The sequence below is a fragment of the Oryzias melastigma genome, linkage group LG8 (genome assembly GCF_002922805.2).
Source record: "Oryzias melastigma strain HK-1 linkage group LG8, ASM292280v2, whole genome shotgun sequence".
Classification (NCBI taxonomy): domain Eukaryota; kingdom Metazoa; phylum Chordata; class Actinopteri; order Beloniformes; family Adrianichthyidae; genus Oryzias; species Oryzias melastigma.
Window position 1 is genome coordinate 12546877 of NC_050519.1, and position 17033 is coordinate 12563909.

Here is a 17033-nt window from a genome sequence, read left to right on the forward strand (position 1 = left end):
GCAGCAAACCAGTTTAACCAGTTTAAGCAACTTTTCCCGTCTCATCCTCTCCCCTCATCTCCCTTCTCCGGCTGCTATTGTCAGCGGTCCGTACCAGGTTTCAGCAGCACACCTTCCAGAAGGCTATAGTGTGGCTTACACGCATAATTCTTATTTTTCTCTAAACATATCCTCTTTATCTTTGTTGCTTTTTTTTAATCATCTCATCCTGCTACGTGTTTTCATGCTTTGTCAGTGACTGTGAGTCCTGGGAGTTCAGAAGTGTTTCCTGCTTTCCTGTTCTTTATGTTTTTTGTTGTGTCGTTTCTGCAGAAAAGAGGACGATGAAAGCAGTTTTGTTTCACCCAATCAGATATGTGCAAAAGATAGTCAATGATATCTGATCACACTTTTTCATTCAGACACAGAATATATGGAGTTGGGCCGTTTTTGCACCTAAGGGCTTCACAAGTGTTGTCAGGACCACTACTTAAAGCATGTTCACGTGTCAATAATGCAATTTTACTCTGTTGAAATGACAGTCATGGCTTAAGTATGAGCAGAAATCCCTGACTTTACCTATGGGGGCAGTAATGAGCAAAAAGATGCAAAGTCTCTTGAAAAGTTTGTAGTAGAAGTAGCAGAAGAAGAAAACTTTCTTTTATTTCTATTTTTTTTTGTTTGTTTGTTTTTCAGGTTTGAAATGTTTTGTATTGCTACCTGATCCGTAACAGCTACCTAATCGGTTACATTAATGAAATGCATTTTGCTAAATCATTTTACAGCTCTCACCGGTCAGCAAAAGCAATAATCTCTCAACATTTTTACAATATTGATAAGATTTCTTTTAGTTTTGACAAAAAAAAATGATAGAAAGAAGAAAGGTTACTGATCAGGATTACACAATCCTTTCTGCACATGTGCAAAATCAGACCACGCAGATCTGTGCGCATGCAAAGTGGGACTGCAGCTACCTGATCTGTATTGGGAATGTGCAGTTTTTCCTGGTTTTTTTTTTACAACAGTTTACTTCCCAGTGTGCAAGGAGACCGCCTCAATCTGTAAACACAGACACAGTATTGAATATTTTGAATATATTGAATAATTTGGCTGCAAAAGTGACTGCAGACCTATACATTTTACTAAATATGGAAGCTAATCTAGTATGATTTGTTTAACTGTCGCAATGTTATCTGAAAAAGGAAGTGATGTAAGTTTTGCTCATGGGGTACCAATCGGGTAGCTGTTATAGATCAGGTAATGACATTTTTTTTGTATTAGCAGCATTAAATTAAGTATACAAAAACCATAAAAACCTCTTAATTCCTTGGATTTTTTAAATAAATTGGTCCAAAAGGTGAATTCTAAAAAAAATTCTGAAATTGAAGAATCTATCAAAGTTTTTTTATGAACCTTTGGATTATAAGATAAACTCATTATTCCATCCATCCATTTTCTTGACCGCTTTTTCCCTTTTCGGGGTGACAGGGGCGCCGGAGCCTATCCCGGCTGCTGATGGGCGGAGGCGGGGTTCACCCTGGACAGGTCGCCAGTCTGTCTCAGGGCTAAACTCATTATTTTTTTTATGAATTCATTATAGCTTTTCTTAAAATCTAGGTTCTTTTTGGCATTGTAACGTGATCATTAATATTAGAAAGTCTTTTTCTCCAGTTTTTATATTCTTTTTTAGATTAGACATTTAAATTTTCAAGCTTTTTAATTTAACAACAAACAAACTAAATTGGAGATCACATATGTGGGAGTGATTTAGTCGACAGTTTGCAATAGATATAAGGAGTTTAAACATTGTTTATTGTGCTCTGTGACAACATTTCCTTTCTTGGAAAAAATGAATATTTAGTTTGAAGATTTTAAACCATGAGTTCCTTTTTAAGTTACATTTTTTTACATCCTTTCTAGAAGGAGAACTTGTTTGATGTTTTTCTTTAATCTCCCCGCTTTAAGTCCATCTGGCGGTTGAATACCTTCTCCAGCCAGCCATGTTTGGCCCGTTGACCCCTCACCTGCATGTGCTGACTCAAGGTGTTTGCTTACGGTCTTCCCTTTGCTCCTATTCCCTCTGCCAAGTCCCCCTGATATGCTCAAAAATACACACCTGCACTGAACAATGGAGGCTCTATTCTGAGTGGGCATGCTGCTGATCCGGCCAGTCCTCTATCAGGGACTGAGATCTGCACGTATCTAGATCTGGATCCTGGGTGGCTACCGGGCCTATTGTGTCTTTGAGTTACTTAAAAGTCAGTGCAGGACGCTTTTATCTGCAGAGTTAACTATGACCTCATCGGGCAAAACTGGAGCATTTATGAGGGTTAGAGTGTTGCAGCTTTGTTGTGTTAAGAAATCAAGCACAATTCAGTACAGAGAAGCTTCAGTCTATGATATAATAAGCTGAACTGACCTTGGTTGAATTCTGCTTTTTTTTCCCCTTTAGTGCTGCAAAGCCACAAACATAACACAGCATCCCCATGGCAATGACATCATTGTGTAAGTAACATGCTTGTTAGCAGCCTGCCTTGATGTCTGTTGCTCCACAGAGGGAGGAAAGTGGGCGAATGAAAGAATGGGCCAAAGCCATCAGAAGGATCTTCAAGAGGAGCTTTTTTTGTTCCAAAGCCAAACCTCGGGATGTGTGACGGAAAAACGACGTCACAGAGCGCTCGGGACGTTTGACCGAGCCCCCAGAAAACCGAATCCAGCAACAGCTGAAGAACTAGAGTTTTAAAAGATTATGAGACGACGATGAATAAACTCAAACGGTTCACGTTTTAGGCTATAAAAACCTGGAATGTGGTGGTCTCAGAATGAAAATTCACGTCTGCGTTTGGCTCATGGACACACACAAAAGAGGAGGTAAACAGACATGTGTGTGTGTGTGCTCGTGTAACCATGGAACATGACTTTTTGAAGTTTGTTATGAATTTGTTTGGAAAATGACAGGCTTTCACAACAACTCTCTTCCACAGCTGTGTGGCAGAGGAAGGCATGTTTCCCATCAGGGCCTCACTGCTACGTCTGCGCATGAGTGCATCAGTCATGTCAGAGTGCACAAAAAAAGACTTCAAAATACCCATGTAATAAACAAAAATGTTGAGCGATATTGGAGGTGTACAGTTGTAAAACCAGATGCAATAAAGAATGGATCTATTAGTTTGCAAGTGGATGCATCAGAATAGAGCTTCCAGTGACATTTTTCTTCTACTCCTAATTCACAGTGATACTCATAAATGCAACTTTTGACTTAACTTTCTTTATATATGTCCTCCATCATTAGAAAAATGCCACAAGAACATGTTAAAAACACAAACATGAAAGCTGTCTACTGACTATTAGTACTGCTTTTTATCATCCAGAGAACTAGATGATGATTTGCTTTGCTGCATAAGTCTGAGTATGTTTTTTAAAAACTTAAGATAAAAATTTCCTTTAAAGTGATGCAAAACTTTTTCTTTCATCTGACAGCACATAAAAAGAGAGTTTTTGGGATTGCACAATAACCCTAAAAATTCAAAGCATCCCAAACAAACTTCATCACCCCTGCTGGCCTGTCCTTCCCTCTGATCCCACCTCCCCTTTCATCCTCCTTTGGTCGGGCCTTCTTTCTCTTTCTCCCTCCATCGTCCCAGTTTGCTCTCCTTTTTATCTCCAGGCAACAAGGCAACAGCGGTCTGAATGGAGCTGGGGAGACGGAGACCGACAAACAGAGATAGAGCGAGCTGCTCTTGGAACTTTCTGAGACAGCTATGCAAGGAATGCAGGTGCCTGCTGAGAGGACAACAAAGTGAGGAGGACCTCCATAGGAGAGCAGCGTGGGCCTGCAGCACGTCGGACTGAGGGAACTCTGCCCACATTTCAACTTAGCTCAGCTGCTTCTCGTGTGAACTAGTTGTTCAGATTGGAGATTTAAAAAAAAGTGCTTGTTTCCTTGTAAGGCCTCAAATAGACCATGGGACAGCCAGTTGTCAATGTATCTGAAACACATTTGTCAGGTTATTTTGTTGTTAGAAAAAGAATTTAAAAAAAGAAAAATTAAAAAGGTCTTGCAACCATCTTTTTTTTCTTGTGCATTAGTGTCCTAAAAATGACGTCCTGCTAAAGGGGATAAAATGCATTAGTTTCCATCACTGCACTACTCCTGGTCAGGGTTAGAATCAAGGACAACAAGTACTTCCTCTACTCTGTTTAACCATTTTAATCATATTTAATAAGCTTATTTTTGAGACCCCTTAAAAAACCCCCATTGTGTTTAACTTTGTCCATGCTTTCCACCCTGTAGTTCATCATCATTCCACTAGGGGCAGTAAAAGGGCTTTCCTGATCCTTTCAAAAATGGCTGCCTCCATGAAATCTTTAAAACACTTTTGGCGGGAAAAGTTTAGCAAATTTTGGGGACTTTAGGATGAAAGTTAAATAAAAACTCAATTATTGTTTTTTTATTTTATTAATTTACTACTTGTATTGAAATGATGCAACATTTGTTGATGATTAATTCTTAAAAATACAGTTAAACCATTAAAAAAATGTTTTTTACATCTTAAATTAAATTGTTGTAAGCCAAAACTTACCAAATCCCCCAGCATATCATTATTGATACTGTTTATATCTCACTAAAAATGATGTTGCAATAAATAAATAAATATATAGAGGCTTTTATCAAGGGGTTCAAAAAACATCCTAATTAAAAAAAAAAAAAAAAAAAAAATCATCTGTTGATTCTTTGGTGTAGTGGGTTTTACGTTGCTAATTATTGACTTTGAGATGTAAAAAGTTTTTTGGGCTGCAACTATTAGCAGTATAAACAGGAACTTGCAAATGGACATGGTGACAAAATGCTTACAACATTTACAGGAGGCTAATGTACAGTTACTCCCATAATTGTTGTTTTTTTAAAGCTTTTGCTCTTTCTTTAATAAATATTAGAGTCCAATTTAACTCAAACACAAAAGACTACTGACAATTAACAAATACTTTACTAAAAAAAGCTAAAAAAGGTGAGCATCAAAATTTACATCATCATAAACAATATTTTTATGGGTCTGAGTGACATTAACAGTTTTTATTCATCTTGCTCATGTGATGAAGCATAAACCATCTAGAATAATGCATTTCCATATTGTTAAAACAGATTTTTTGGTTAAATGCTAACCAGTAGAAATGGGTTGATGTGTGAATAGTCATGTGACATTGTATTTCATTGGAGCCATTTGAAACCTATAATATTGCCCTATTTTGACATCCTCTACATATCTAAAAAAAAAAGAAAAAAAAAAAGGAAAATTTCTACAAAAACACAGTAGATAGATGTTGGAACATGTCCAGCAGAGTCCTCCTCACGCTGAAGATTTCAAAGGTCACCTGTAAATCCAAAGACCACACCTCCACTTTCATTTGATTTTAACCTCAAATTTAAAGTAAATCATTGATCTGTTTTCAAAAACTATTATCTACAACATCAGAGGTACAAAAAAATGCGGCACTAAAAGTTTGTTATATTGACAATCTGGAGTTAATGGAGACTAACTCGCCTATGACGAAGAGGAGCTGTCATAGTTAACTGACTTGGCTCTAGTTTCTCACCTGACTCAGAGGTTTTTCAGATTAACAGATCATAGCATTCTAAATCTTACAGTGTGTTATAAAAAAAAGTAATAATAATGTTTGTCAACCATGACAAGCTTAGATGAAAGTTTCCTTTGTTCTTAGGTTTTGAGAGTCTGTGATTAGTCAATCTGCAGACCGTGTGAGAAACTCGCATTAACATAAACTCTTATCTCTACCGAAGATCTTCACACCTTTAACCTCAAATTTCACCACATTCCCTCCAACTTAAATGTTAGGAAATATAAAATGTATGTTTGTGGCTCAGTTGAAAGAATGATGATATTTTCTTGAATTATTTTTTAAACTTCTTTCTATGTACTTCAAGCCAAATGAGTCAAACATTAAGTCAAGCCGGTTGTGTTTGCACAGAAAGAAGTCTAACTTTATTGAGTTCTATAATTCATAATTTACCAACTCACATCCATAAATTGCTGCTAAAGTGGGATTACATTAGTGGGAAGTTCATTTTTGCACTTTATGTTGTAGCCAACTTTGAGTAAAAACACAAATCTCAGTTAAGAAACAAATAGTTTTTATACAAATGATTTTTTGTGTGAATTTAATTTAAAAATAGTCAGAATTTGTATTGATATGTGTAAAAAAAAAGACAAATTACTATTTTAAGAACAATACGTGTGTGTTAATTACAGATGAATTCAATTGAAGTGTGCTGTAGTAAATACACAGAATATGTTAACTGGTTGGTTGTTGGGTTGCAACAGTAGAGGTGCACGTAAGTACTTAAATGATTCAAATGTTTTTCCTATAAGTTGTCTTTCAATCATAACATCCTAATTAAATATGTCTTATTTAAAAAAAAAAATAAAGTTATTTTCTTTTTTACCAGAATAATACATAATTCCATGGAAGCACTGAGTATTTTCATTACGTCTACTTTTTACTTTGCACACATTTTTCACTTTCCTTTTTACCAACTTCTTTTTTTTACTCTCAAGGTGTGGACTTGTTTCTGCAGAGTGGCAATAATAACTAGAAATCCACCTCTTAGTTGTGCGTGGAGTTAGCCTGCCCTCATTCCCCATCATCCCTTTGTTCACACTCTCTCCTGTTAGCTTACAGGCCCTCACAACCTCAAGTTAAATTTGCTGGTGCTACAAAAATATTAGCAATATTGTAGCTATCCAGCCGTACAGTTTTAAGCCAGATGCTGCTTCTGATTCCTAATGGAAATAAAAAGAAAATACTCAGAAATGCAATAACAAAATACCTCTTTCTCTTTTTTTATCTCCATTGTAAGAAAAAATGTCACAAGAACATGGTAAAAAACACTGGAAACACAATTTTCATTGGGGTGAGTCTTTAAATTTGCTCTTTAAAAAATAAATATAACACATGGAGATTTGTCCTTTTCTTTGGCCAAATTTGATCACACATTTAAAAAATCTCTGCACATTTTGATATTATTTATTCTAGTTTAACTTTTATTTTTAGTGAACCAGCAGTTTTTGTGACTTTTGACCTTCATACGTCGACTTGCGTTTGGCAGCAAAGAAAAAAAGCAGAGAAGGAGGGAAGGAAATAATGTCTTTGAACAGAAGAACAAAGATGAAAGAGACGACTTACATAAAAGAATATCAAGTAGTCGCATGTATGTGTGACTGTGTGTGTCATAAACAAGCATGTGTGCAGCCTCATGCAGTCGCCCATCTGCCTGGTGGAGTCATGAGACCCTCCGGTCCTCACAGGCAACAACCGATGTGATTTAGTGATGAGGTCAAGGGTCAAGAGCCCCCAGTCGCCATCTGTGTTTGAAGAAGAACGCCATCGGGAAAGGATTAGTTTGCAGTTGATGGTCCCGTGGACACGTCGTCACCAGACACACAACTCACACCTGCAAACACACACAACATGTCACAATGAACAAGATTAGATTAAGCAGAAAACAACAACACACATTTCTGTTTTGCTCATTTTTGGAATTTTAAAAAACATAAATAAACAATGATGCAATAGAAATATTTACTCCCAGAAATATATGAAAAATATACAAATCAAAGAAAAAAAACTAAAAAAGCCTAATGTAGTCCTGCTCATTTTGTCACAATATTTAAAATACCAAAAATAAAATATATCTCTACCAATTAATTCTATATAATTAATGGGTAATGGTTAAGATCAGTTTTAATACAAATACACAAGGGATGCCACAATTCTTAATTTAAAACCAAAGCAAATTGAATCTTAAGGACAGGGAATTGTTCCATAACTACTGCATATAAAAGATCAATGTTGAAAGTATCAGACACATATGAGTATTCAATATTTGTTTTGTTACATTACATTTCTCCTAGTATAAGCCAACTGAAGGGCTTATCTTCATTGTTATACTAATGTTAATATTGTGTCGCATTGATCAAAAACATTTTTTGGGTCCCGAAAAGGATCCCTGTGGCACACCACATTTAATACTAAGTAGTATTTGATTGTCTTTTACATTAAATGTTGTGATATTTTAAATAAAATGTTTTATTTCTGCCATCCTTACTGCTTGCAGTTAACAGTACCTCACTTCCTACTTTAACTTCTGAAAATTTAACAGTAACTTCTTTAAGCCGAGCTCATTTGATAGCCACATTCCTGTTGACAGCTGCACAAACCTGAGAAAAGGTGCTGTTTGTGATGAGTTGTGTGACAGACAGACAGGCCTGCGATGGCTGCAGACAAGTATGTTTGATGAAACATGGCAGCAGCCAAATCCCAGTCAGCCTTCTTATTGAAATTACTGAAGAGAGGGCTGCGTCGTGGAAAAGTTCCCCAAAGTGTCTCAGAAGAAGCGGCGGGCCGGGGGAATAATGTTTATGTATTAGATTTCAAACACTTCCTTCCTGTGAGGAAATCCAGATGTAAAGGTATGTTCGTCTGCCTTAAGGATCTGAAGGATTTCTACTTCTGTCTCTGCTTTTTCCTTCTCTTCTTGGTGTCACGATGGAGTGACAGAGTCGGGCTCTCCGTCATTGCAACACTCAGAGGATTTTGTGCTAAATATGCACACAGGTTGAATATGCTGCCTTTAAAAAAAAAAAAAAATTTTCATGTGGGTAAAATGTGTTTTCTCAACACCTCAGACACTTTTAAGTTTGTGAGAGGAATATTAAAAGTAACTTTCCTCTAAAGGCATCCATATCAGTTAAAGTCACTTCGTAATTTCCGGCAAATCGCCTGTCCTGTGATGGCAGCAGAACTTTAATCGTCAAACAAACATCGTCCGGCTCTAGTGGGTTTTTTTTTCCACGCCGCTCTTATCTCTCTTTGTACATTAAATTTTTTAAATATTCTTGCTTCCTTTGTCAGCACATATAAACAAACCCGAACAAAAGCGCTCCACTTTTACCTCCAAACGTCCGATAAAACCTGGTTGTTAGCTCTTTTAGCTGCACAGAATCCTGGGAAAATTGTGCTGAACGCAGCATTAGTACAGCAAAGGGTAATTACAAATTCAAACTGATGTTTTTACATCAATGAGAAGCTTTGAATGGCTCTTAATAAGCAGACTGATGGAGTTTTAGGAATATTTGACGCTCCCATCTTGGAGAGGAAGAATGACGGAGACCCTTTCTGGACACAGATTGATGTTTTGAGGGATTGATTGAGAAAGATTCATTTAAACTACACAAATATTTTAAGAAAAACATTGAGAACAAGACTGACAAAACCTGAAGAGAAGCCGTTGATTCAAAATTAAGTGAAGGCTTTACACAATAATAAGATGGGGGAGGCTATAAAAAGAAAGAGACTGCAGCAGGAAAAGGGGGAATTTTGAAAGAGAGCAAAGCAAATGATAAACAAACACGAGGAGGGAGACGAAAGTGTTGTTCCTCTATCTCAGCATAGCAGCGGGAGTCTAGTGGAGCTTTGAACTTGGCCCCCATTAGAGGCCTGATGACGGTTTGAAGTGAACGGTTCAAACGAGTTGAAGCATTTTAGATGTTAATTTGTTTCTGTTGTGTGTGTGGGGGTGCGTGCTTGTGCGTCTGCGTGTGTGTGTGTGCGGGGGAGGCTTTTCACATCCTTTTTTCGTAGTCACACCCAATTTAACACAGTCGGATGAAATGCTTTCTTGGGCTTTGTTGCTTCCTTTTATTTTTCCTTTCGTCTCGTTTTCTGGGATTATTCAGGGTAGTTACAGGAAAAAAAAAGGTAACCGTCAGCACATTCATGGAACACAAGTATGGCTGCTGAGATGTCTTGATTTGGGATTTTAGTTTTGATCTTGTTTGCTCAAAAATGATGGAGCGACACAACTTCCATGTTTGAAAATATTTCTTGTATTGTAAATCTGTAAGTCTACGCAGGAATCATCACAGCTCTCCCACTGTTTCCTTAATCATCAGTTCATGTTTCCTATTTGATTCTGAAAATCCAATTAGGTAATTACAATTGTTCTGTTTTTAATCTGAATTTTTTGAAAGAGTAACTTCAGATTTTCTCTGTTTTTTAAAGGAAGAAACAAACAGGAAGTAGCCTATGTTAAACAAAATGCATGGAAAAACTAAAAGTACACAAAATAAAAGCTACAAGCGGACTTGCTGACTCCCTCCAATCTAAACTACATATAAATAAATACATTTTCAGCTTTTCTGTTAGACAATAGCAATCTTTTAATCCCCTGGGGGAGACAAACAGGTCTATGATATTTTTGTGAAGAATGAAAGGTACATTTTTGGATTTCCAACTCAGATTTTTTTGTTCTGTTCCTACCTTGTGTTATTATTTTTTTTTTTCAGGATGAGCCAAGGATTTATGCATTTTCACAATATTCCAATAAAAATTGGGTGAGCAACAAAGGAACACCACTTTTGTGAGCTTGCCACGCTAACGCTGTTCAAAATCTAAAACTTCAAAATAAAAAGTTATTTTTTTGAGCAGCTTCCCAATGATGCTTGAGGAGTTAGGAGCAATACATTGAAATTCCTATGGGAGAACTTTAATTTTGTAGCTATATTATAGGAGTTATTTTTTAGAAATGTTCAAGATGGTGGACTCTTTACTTTCAGAGGCAGAAGAAACTTCAGTTGTAGTTGAAGACTTAAGTTGGGTCGTTTGTGTGAAATTTTATGAAGATTGCTCAACACAAGTTTTATTTTCCCATAGCCTATTGTGGGAAATTGTGAAAATAACCACGTCAAACTTTGCCACGAAATGGCTGCTGTGTTGTAGGTCCTATGGCCATCCCATAATAGTTTTACAACTCCGTTTGTAAATCCTGACAGGTGGGTTTTGGTCTTATTACTTGATTTTTAACTAAGATTTTGGTCTCATTCTTCTTTCTGATGGTTTCTCCTGCTGTTATGCCATATTTTTTTGCAGGGGTTCATTCCCTATGACGATAAAATCATTTTCATAGGGTAGGCTATAGGTCTATGCCAATTTTTGTAAAGTTTTTGAGGATGTGGTGGAGTTGCTCAAAGAGCCAGTAAGATAGTTTCAAAAACAAGCTGGTCGTCCAGGACTGCTGCTGGACATTATACCATTCTTTTCTGAAGTATATATCCATTTTTATTATTTGATTTGAGAAATCCCATCTTTGTGCTCCTGTGTTGTTATGATGTAAAAAGCAAGAATCCTAGAGCAGGACTGTGAAGTCAACAAGTAAATAACTACAAACATCTCTGAAAAGTTTTTTTCTTTGAAAAAAAAGTAGGTGTAGCAAAAAGGAAGTAAAACTTAAAACCACAAAACTTAAAGCCCAGTACATCAAAGAATTGACCACATTCTTTTATTTTGAAGGAAATAAGATTAATTTTAAACCATTTAATTAAATTTTATTATATATTGTTTTAGATTAAGATCAGTTATGATATTTTGGGTAATTTGGTTGGTTTTTGTTCACAACAATGTTAGTTTAAGATGCAAACATTTTGACACAAGTGTGCAGGAAAAATCATCTTATTTACCCACTTACTGAAATTGGATCCACACATTTTTAAGGGTGTAACTGTATTAGAAAGAACTAATCATCAACAAATTTGCATTCTTTTACTACAGAAAGTAGTCAATTAATAAAATTAATAACAACGGATGAGTGGTGCTCATCATAAAGGTTTAAAAATTATCTAAACTTTTTCCCGCCAAAAGATTTCATGGAAGCAGCCATTTTGAAATGAGCCAGAAAAGCTCTTCTACTGCCCCTAGTGGAATGATGATGAACAACAAGACCGGAACATGAACAGTTATAAACTATAGTTTTTTGGGAAAATTTTTGATCATGCTAATGAGATAGCGGTCTCATAAATGTATCAAGTATGATATGAATGGTTACATGGGATTAAGAAAACAAAAAGAACAACAACAAAAGTAGGAATCTAAACACAGGAGGAACCCAAAAAACGTCAGTACCATTCAGAACAGTTGTGTTCTTTTCCCTTTAGCGCCGTTCCAGTTTGTAGAATTCCTATATGGAATTGTCCTCTTTCCTTTGCATTCTATCCAGGACCGTGATGTTTATACAACACAGACACACTGAGTCAGGTGTGTGTTGGCAAAAAGACGGTTGACAAATGAGCAGAGGGCAGCTGACTTCCCTTCAGAGCCTGTTTGACCTCCGACCTCTGGTCATATCTCACATCAGCTCAGTGGCAGTCGGTCAGATCAAAGAGGCCGTCTGGCACCACCACCTCCAGGTTGACTCGCAGCTTTTGTCCCTAAGCCTCCGCAGACCGGGTGACGGATCCCGCGACACATAGCTGGAGTGTGAGGGATGTGAGGGGCGCTGAGTGTCTGGATGGGTCTGGTGTGTAAACACTGAGCGCCTGTGATCCGGTGACACATGAAAGAAGTCTGACTGAGCCGGCCCGCCATCTCTATGCCGACATTCACACACCCACCCACAAGCAAGGACGCCGTCCTGAGATTTATGTATTTATGCATTGCTGCTTGCTCTGCAGATGGAGACCGATTGGGCAGTGGGAGGTGGTGGGGGCTTGAAGGGAAGCACGGAGGTGTCAAAAGAGATTGAGGGGCAGCAGGCAGAAGAGGGTACAGAGTGGAGGACATCTGGAGAGCGCCGATGCTGATTCACTTCTGCTTCAAGCTGACCAGGAGCTGCTTTAAATGGATGAATGCACTTGGAATGATTTGCAAGTTAACAAGAGCATTTCTTTTAAACCATCACCAGAGGTCAGACGGATTTGAATCTATCGGCTGTCCGATGCAGATCTCTGTCACTCATTGTTAGATGCTAGCAGGATAGGTTAGGAGTCAGCGGTTGGTGGCTGGCCTTCTCTGAATCTCCTGACCCTCGATCACATCTTTCTTCAGCCGGCTGGTCGGCAGCATCCAAGCCAAGTCCCTCCCATCCTGGCTTCCAGCTCAATTTGTCCCCTTTGTGTCAAAGCCAGCATTAATCTCCTGCTGCCTCTTTGCAGCTGCCGGCCTCCGCCTCTCACCTTTATTAGGAGGCTTCATACCTGGAGGGAAGCTCATCCATCACAGATCTTCAATCAGGCAGGGATGGTGCTTTCTCTTTGTTTTAAAAACGTGTCCTTTCTTAAACTCCAAGACTTTAAAGATCTTCTAGTTAAGGATATTTATTGTCTGAGAGCAGAAGACAAATCTAGGAAGTTCTTGAGATGCTTCTTCAATATTTTACTGCTTTCAGATCAAAAACGACGAGGAAGGAAGGAAGACCCTGTTAAAGTTAAACTTCTTTGTAATGTTGGAAACATTATATGCACAGATTTTCCTTAAATATCTACCATTGATGAGAAAATATAGAAAATTTGTCATTTTTGGGCTTTTTTGTAAATATTTGTGATAAAAATTACATCGTATTATAAAGGGCTTTGTAAAAGCTTAAAGACAAATTGATGAAAATGATGTTTTTGGTGTTTTTAACATGTTCTTGATGTATTTTTTTGAAGGAGGACAAATATAAAGAACATTTAAATTCAAATTGAAAATTTCTGAGTATCTCTTTATTCAAATCGCGTTGAAAAGGCCTGTAGCTCCACGGTTCACTCCATTCTGATGCAGAAAAATAGATCCTTTGTTTTCCTCATCTGAGCTGGCATCTGGCTCAACAGGATATCTCCGATATTGATTTCCATTTTTCTTGCTCTGGTATTGTTAGGTTGGGGTTGTGAGGGACTGTAAGCCAGCGAGAGAGAGAGTAAACAAAGGGATGATGGGAAATAGGGAGGGCTAACTCCCAACTTGAGGCTAAAGATGACATCATTGTGATTAAAAGGCCACTGGGAATGCTTTTAAAATAGATCAAAAGATTTTTTTTTTTTTTTTATCCCCGGCCTTAATGTCTGTCACAGTTGTAAAAACTTGGCTGAGGCCACTAACAGTCATATCATATTATGTTTGCTCAAACTCACAGATTGTATTTTCATCACCCAAACGAACACAAGCATGGTTTCAGCTCCCAGAACAGTCTTTTACTCTTTTCTTGCCTTGAAAACAGCTAAGCCTTCAAGAGTTTAGAGAGGCAGAGAAAAGGACAGAAATAAAGGGGGGATGTCTGCGAACTTCAATAGGCTCTCTGTGTCCATCTAATATGGAGCGCTCGCATGCTGGGAGTTGGCCTTCTCCATTCAGACAGACCCCAAACTCATAAAGACCTCCTCTATGGCCCCCAACCTGAAACCCACCCACCGAACCCCTCGCTCATATAGGCCCCTTCCATGGGAACTTGCAATCTGCAATGTAATCCCGCTCTGGCCCCTGGAGAAGCCTTTCCAAACAAACCATGTGAGTTCTAATACCCAGGGCTTCACAAGTGGCTCCTGGCTAGGCCGGAGCTCCACCACCAAAAACAACTTGGCCCTCCTCCTTTTTTTTCATTCCTACTCCCCGACAAAGAAAGGGATCTCCTTCTAATTGCTTGGAGGGCTGAAAAGCGGAGAGGGTCGGTGGGCGGCTTCAGATGGAACAGAGACGGAGGCTCTGGAGGCAGCGGGGGACTGTCAGTCGGGCTTTGCCTGCTCTCGGTGAGCGGGAGCTGGGATAAAGGAGCTGGCAGAGGCGCGGCGGCTGCAGAGCTGAGCTGAGTGGATCAGAGCGGAGGCGAGCGACTCCCAGGGCCCAGCTTTACAACTCGGGCCAAATAGGGGACTATGAGAACGCTGATCGGCAACAACAGCCCTGCTGGAGGCCTTCTTCACACATGGGAAAGGACGTCTGGGACTCAGAAAACTGCAGCGAGTGGCCAAAGCCAAGAAGGGGACATCTGACATGAGGAGGCCGAAAACGTGTGCATCATCGACCAGCGAACAGTCCAAGCACTGTTGATCAGAGAGCTGGTTGATGATGAAGGGTGTGAATACACAGCTGGGGTGGTCCGTGACCTTTGTATCCACGGCTGTGACATGCAGAGTCGCTAATAACATTCACACTCTCCCTCTCAGACAAAACACCTTGACCTCGCCGCGGATCCGAGCCGCTTTTTCACTCCCCGTCATCAGCAGCAGCTCCTTTGAAGCTGGGCGGAGGAGCTGGACTCAGCTGTCTGTCAAAGATGGCCGCCCTGGAGGAGAAGAACAGGATGAAGTTGGCCATCATTAAAATAAAACCATCTTGCACAACAAGTTGAAGGGGAAAACTTTTACTTCCAATGCTTTAAAATAAAGTTGAATATTTAAAAAAAGTAGGACCTTCTCTACATGTGTCATGACACGAGATCCAAAGGACTTCGGCCCCACGAACTGCAGAAAGTTCCCTCAGTCTCCCCTCCCTGACCTCCTTTCATCCCTCCATCCCTCCGCCTTTTTTCTTTTTAATACAAATCAGCCACTCAATGCCATGCACATGTTTTAGTGCTATTTGAACTCTGGCAGAGGACTTCAAACGCCGTTCAAAGGGTTTTTCCCCTCGTTTTTGAAAGAACACAACCAGGCTTCCAAGCACACCTGATCAGAAGGTCGAGAGAATCGCGAAATGCAAATCAGGCTTTGTTATCTGCACTGACATTCGTTATAAGGTAGAATAGGAGGGGGGGGATAAAAAGGTGGCATCTCACCCCCTTCCACCTCTTCAAGCATAACACCCACTCTCAGACAAACAGGTCTGCCTAAGCTCTGCGATTATTAGAATCTAGATCAAAAGGTTGCTCTCGACAAAGAGCGGCTTTGAGTTGAGAGGAGAAAGGCCTTTGCACACACGGATATGTACTTTTACAGTCCAGAGTATTGATTGGTCACCGGTTGGAAAGGTGCTTCTTTGTGCAGGAAAGTGTTGGCGGGGTTTCACCCCCGTTCTGATGATGCGACCGTCTCTTGTGATATTTAGGAAGGATGCAATTATCAAACACTGCAAAAAAATAAAAAATAAAGCTTTCATGTCTCCCCTCCTGCTGCGTCTTGATAAGGATGAGGAAACACACACAAGCGGACACTGAAAGTCATCCTCTTTCAAATACACTTAGGAACATCACCGCCCCCCTTCTTTTTTTCCAATATGCTTGAGTTCAAAGGAGTCCAAGCGAGGTGGCGACCTATTCTGCTTTTCCAGCTATTAGTCTGTCCCACCGTCTGCACTGATCTGGTGAGGAGTGGGTTTTATGAACTTCATAAAGGCACGGCTATTAGAGCGTCAGAGTGCAGATTGGCTGTGTGGCCTTTGAGTTTAACAGCTGGGGTCCTGAGCGCTTTGATGTGTAACACTATTAAATCATTTTTGGGAGGCAGGGGGAGCGGCTGGAACCTCACAAAAGGCCAAGGTCCTTTGTGTGTTAGGTAACTCTTTTTTTATATTTGCATTAAAATTTCCACCAGAAAACAAAGATTCAAAGAATTTATAATCACATTTATTTAAAAAATCTTCCACTTAAAAAAGATGTAATTTTCATCATAAGTATACCTCAACTATGAGAGACAAAATTAGAAAAAAAAAATTCCAGAAAATCTGAATTTTAAAGAATTTATATGTAAATTATGGTGAAAAATAAGTATTTGGTCAATAACAAAAGTTCAGCTCAATATCTTTTGTTGGCGATGACAGCAGTCAAACATTTTCTGTAAGTCTTCAAAAGGTTTTCACAAATTGTTGCTCTATTTTGGCCCATTCCTCCATGCAGATCTCCTCTACAGCAGTGATGCTTCAGGGCAACATGGACTCCTTCCAAAGATTTTCTTTGATCTGGAAGCTTTTTAATTGGGAGAACTTGCACCTTTGGAGGCTCACTAAATACTTTTTTTGCCCTATTGTATTTAAATTAAGTTGAGTGAACTGAATACAAGACAAAATGATTTTCTCAAAAGAAATAATATAGTAAAAAAAAGAAATTTCAGTCCTTTTTTTCAATCTGACACTTAAACAACATTTTAAGCAGGAATCTGCTTAACATTTAAAAAATGTTTTGATATTATAATTGAAGCACATACTCCAACTGTTAAAATGTCAAGTGACTGATACCAAAACAAACAAACAAACAAACAAACAAACAAAAACTGAACCATGGTTGTTATTCAAAC